Here is a 4,952-nt window from a genome sequence, read left to right on the forward strand (position 1 = left end):
CTTTCAGTCTGGATGTATCTTTAGGTTCAAAATGAGTCACTTGTAGACAGCATATGGATGGGTCCTGTCTTTTTATCCAATCTGCAACCCTGTGCCATTTTATGGGAGCATTTAGGCCATTCACATTGAGAGTGATTTTTGAAAGATGTGAATTTGCTGTCATCATGTTGCCTATGAAGTGCTTGTTTCTATAGATTGTCTCTGTAAATTTCTGTTCTATATCACTCTTGGGGTCTTTCTCCTTTTATAGAACCCCCCTTCATATTTCTTGCAGGGCCAGCTTGGTGGTCACCTATTCTTTCAGTTTCTGCCAGTTGTGCAAGCTCTGCATCTCTCCATCCATTCTAAATGACAGCCTTGCTGGATAAAGTATTCTTGGCTACATGTTCTCCTTGTTTAGTACCCTGAATATGTCTTGCCAGGCCTTTCTGGCTTGCCAGGTCTCTGTGGATAGTTCTGATGTTATTCTGATGTTCTTCTTTCTGTACATAAGGAATTTCTTCCCCCTAACTGCCTCTAAGATGGTTCCCTTGGTTCTAAGATTTGTGAGTTTTACTATCACTTGCCAAGGCATTGGTCTGTTTTCCTTGATCTTTGGAGGAGTCTTCTCTGTCTCTAGGACTCGAATGTTTGTTTCATTCCCCAGATTAGGGAAGTTCTCACCTATGATTTGCTCAAATATATCTTTTAGTCCTCTCTCTCTCTCTCTCTCCACCCCATCAGGGACCCCAATAATTCTGAAATTGGAATGTTTCATGGTGTCACTCATTTTTCTAATTCTGTTTTCATGGATTTTAAGCTGTTTCTCCCAGGCCTCCTCCTTCTCCTTTTTTTCTATCAATTTGTCTTCTAGATCACTAGTTTGTTCTTCTGCCTGATTTACCCTAGCTGTTAGACTATCTAGAGTAAATTGGATCTCATTGATAACATTTTTACATTCTGCCAGTTCAGCTTTCATTTCTGCCCTTAGAGACTCTATGTTACATTAATCAATTTCTCCATTGTATCTATTGTCTTCATAATTGTTACCCTGAAGTCCATTTCTGACATCTTGGTTATATCTACATCCATTTGTAAATTTATGTCAGAAGTCACAGTCTCTGTGTCTTTCTTATTTTAGGGTTTCCTCCTCCTAGTCATTCTGTTGAGGGGTGGTTGAGGGAATGTACGGAGTCCAAATTATTGACCACAACCCAAGCAAGTTGTACCTGTTTTATAGGGACCTTAGGGTTGTTGGCCTCTTTTTCTCCCAGTCTGTCTGCTGGGGGAGGGGCCTGCCATGCTGTTATTTAGGCAACCCTGTTTGGACAGAGTTGCCCTGCACCCTGTGGGGGAAACAGGCTCAGTGAAAACATGTTTTGGGGAACTTTTGTTCTCTGGCAGCTTTCCGCATCTCTTCCGTGAGACATAGCAGAAGAGAACATTTCCAGCCCTCTGCCTCAGAGCAGAGAGATTGCAGTCTGTTCTTCCATGAGCTCTCCAGGCCACACTATCTCTGTTTCTGTGCTGCTAATAACTGCAGGGTCCTGGGTTGTGCACTCCTCAGAAGTGCTCCCAGTCCTTGCCTCCATGTAGGGCATGTCTCTGCCCTTTGTGCTTCTATAACTGCCAGCTCACCCCAGCTCACAGGTGTAGCCCTGCTGCTCTGGGTTTCAGTCTGGGGGGGTGGTGTCCTAAAGTCCTTTCCCCACTGCTACTGGTCTGTGAGTTTGTGCCCCATCCCCAATGTGGGAGGCTTTCACACACCAGCAATGCAGGATCCCAATGGCTCCCTCCCCCTTCCATTTATCTTCAGATATCTGCCCTTGGAATCACAGCTTCCCGCTTCATACCTTGAAACCAACCCCCTGCGATATTGTTTGTAGAGATCCAGATCTATCTTCATACATCTCAGTCTAATTTCATGGGTGTTCAGAATGATCTGGTAGATATACGGCTCAATTAAGGGGACTGGTTGGAATAGGATCCCCAAGTCCTCTACCATTTTTTCATCCTCTTCAAGTTGCATTTTAATTCTGTAAATTGCCTGCTCATATCCTTTGGCACGAGTGACTTTAAATTTAACATATTGACAAACAAAATAGAGAAGCCATTATGTAAGATTTGGCTCAAGAAGGATTGTAATGTTATCTAGTCACTCTATTTTCAAGCGACTAAAGAATTAGTACCCAGTGCTTCAAAAGGTACTGCTGAAGTTGTTTGTTTAAAATAGGATGTAAAGGGCGCCTGGGTGCCTCAGTTGGTTAAGCGACTGCCTTCATCTCAGGTCATGATCCTGGAGTCCGAGGATTTTGTTCCACACCAGGCTTCCTGCTCAGCAGGGAGTCTGCTTCTCCCTCTGACCCTCCCCACTCTCATGCTCTCTCTCTCTCTCATTCTCTCTCAAGTAAATAAATAAAATCTTTAAAAAGAATAAAATAGGATGTATAATTTAATATGTTTTATTTAAACTCCATAGTAACCACAAAGAAAAACTGGTATTATTTACCCAAATGGACATGATAAATATGTCAAAGCATACAGATACCACAAGGTAACAAAACACAGAAAAAAAAAAAGACAACAGAATAAGAAACAAGGAACAATAGATCTACAAAATAACCAAAATCAATTAACAAAATGGCATAGTAAGTTCTTACTCATCAACAATTACTTTAAACATAAATAGATTAAATTCTCTAATCAGAAGACATAGAATGACTGAATAATTTTTTTAAACTGAACATTCATCAATATGCTGCTTACAAAAGATTTTCTTTAGGTTTAAAAACACATGGAGACTGAAAGTGAAGGAAGGTAGAAAGTCAAGAAAAAGAAATAAGAGGCATCAGAACTAGAAAGGAAGAAGTAAAATTACCTCTATTTACTGATGACATAGTTTTACATTTAGAAAATACTAAAGACTTCACCAAAAAAACTGTTAGAACCAATAATCAAATTTAGTGAAGTTGCAGAATATAAAATTAACATACAAAAATAAGTAACATTTCTATACACTAACAATGAATTATCTGAAAAAGGAATAAAGAAAACTATCCAATTCACAATAGCATCAAAAATAATAATACACTTAGGAATAAAATTAACCAAGGGAGTGAAAAATGTCTACTCTAAAAACTACAAAAAATGGTGAAACAAATTGAAGAAGACACACATAAATGAAAATGTATTCTGTTTCCATGAATTGTAAGAAATAATATTGTTAAAATGTCCATACTACCAAACACCATCTATAGATTTAATGCCATTCTTATCAAGATTCCAATGGCATTTTTTCAGAAGTAGAAAAAATAATCCTCAAGTTTCTATGGAACCACAAAGACCCAGAATGGCCAAAGTAACCATGAGGAAAAAAGAAACAACATAGAAGGAGGCATCACACTTCCTGATTTCTGGGTATACTATAAATCTATAGTAATCAAACCAGTATAATACCAGCATAAAAACAAAAAGATCAGTGGAACAGAATACAGAGCCCAGAAATAAACCCAAGCACATACAATCAACTAATATTTGACAAGGTATCTGAGAATACTCAATAGAGAAAAGACAGTCTCTTTAGTGTTAGGGATATTGAATATTCACATGTGAAAGAATGAAGCTAGACCTCAGTCTTACACTACTTATAAAAATTAACTCAAAATGTATTAAAGGCTTAAGGGTAAGACCTGAAACCGTGAAACTCCTAGAAAGAAACATACGGGAAAAAACTCCTTGACATGGGTCTTGGGATGTCACATATAAGCTCAAGAAACAAAATCAAAAATAAATAAATGGCACTACATCAAACTAAAAAGCTTCTGCACAACAAAAGAATCATCAAAATGATTAAATAGATATATACATTGTGAAATTATTACCACAATTAAGTTAATCAATACATCAATCATCAAACTATAGTTAATACCACTGTAGTGTATACTTGGTATATTCTGAGAATGAATCTTCAACATTCTCACCACAAAAAATGCTTAATTTTTTTGAAGAAAACATTAACTAATGTGCAAGAATATAGGTTTTCCAAGTTGCTTTTTCTTTTTTTTTATTATGTTATGTTAGTCACCATACAATACATCGTTAGTTTTTGATGTGGTGATCCATGATCCACTGTTTTCGTATAACACCCAGTGCTCCATGCAGTACGTGCCCTCCTTAATGCCCATCACTGGGCTAACCAATCCCCCCTCCCCCCTCCCCTATAAAACCCTGTTTGTCTCTCAGAGTCCATACTCTCTCATGGTTCATCTCTCCCTCCAATTCCACACCCCCTTATTTTTCCCTTCCTTCTCCTAATGTCCTCCATGCTATTCCTTATGTTCCACAAATAAGTGAAACCATATGATAATTGAGTTTCTCTGCTTGACTTATTTCACTTAGCATAATCTCCTCCAGTCCCATCCATGTTGATGTAAAACTTGGGTATTCATGCTTTCTGATGGCTGAGTCATAATCCATTGCATATATGGACCACATCTTCTTTATCCATTCATCTGTTGAAGGGCATCTCGGCTCTTTCCACAGTTTGGCTATTGCGGACATTGCTGCTATGAACATTGGGGTGCATATGGCCCTTCTTTTCACTACATCTGTGTCTTTGCAGTAAATACCTAGAAGTGCAATAGCTGGGTCATAAGGTACCTCTATTTTTAAATTTTTGAGGAACCACCACACTGTTTTCCAAAGTGGCTGTACCAGCTTGCATTCCCACCAACAGTGTAAGAGGGTTCCCCTTTCTCCACAACCTCTCCAACATTTGTTGTTTCTTCCCCTGTCCATTTTTGCCATTCTAACTAGTGTAAGTTGGTATCTCGATGTGATTTTGATTTGCATTTCCCTGATGGCTAATGATGAACATTTTTTTGTGCAGAAGCTTTTTATCCTGATGAAGTCCCAAAAGTTCATTTTTGCTTTTGTTTCACTAACTTTTGGAGATGTATCTTGAAAGAAGTTGC

This window comes from Leptonychotes weddellii, chromosome X (genome assembly GCF_054177405.1).
Source record: "Leptonychotes weddellii isolate Sample4059 chromosome X, ASM5417740v2, whole genome shotgun sequence".
NCBI classification, from domain to species: Eukaryota; Metazoa; Chordata; class Mammalia; order Carnivora; family Phocidae; genus Leptonychotes; species Leptonychotes weddellii.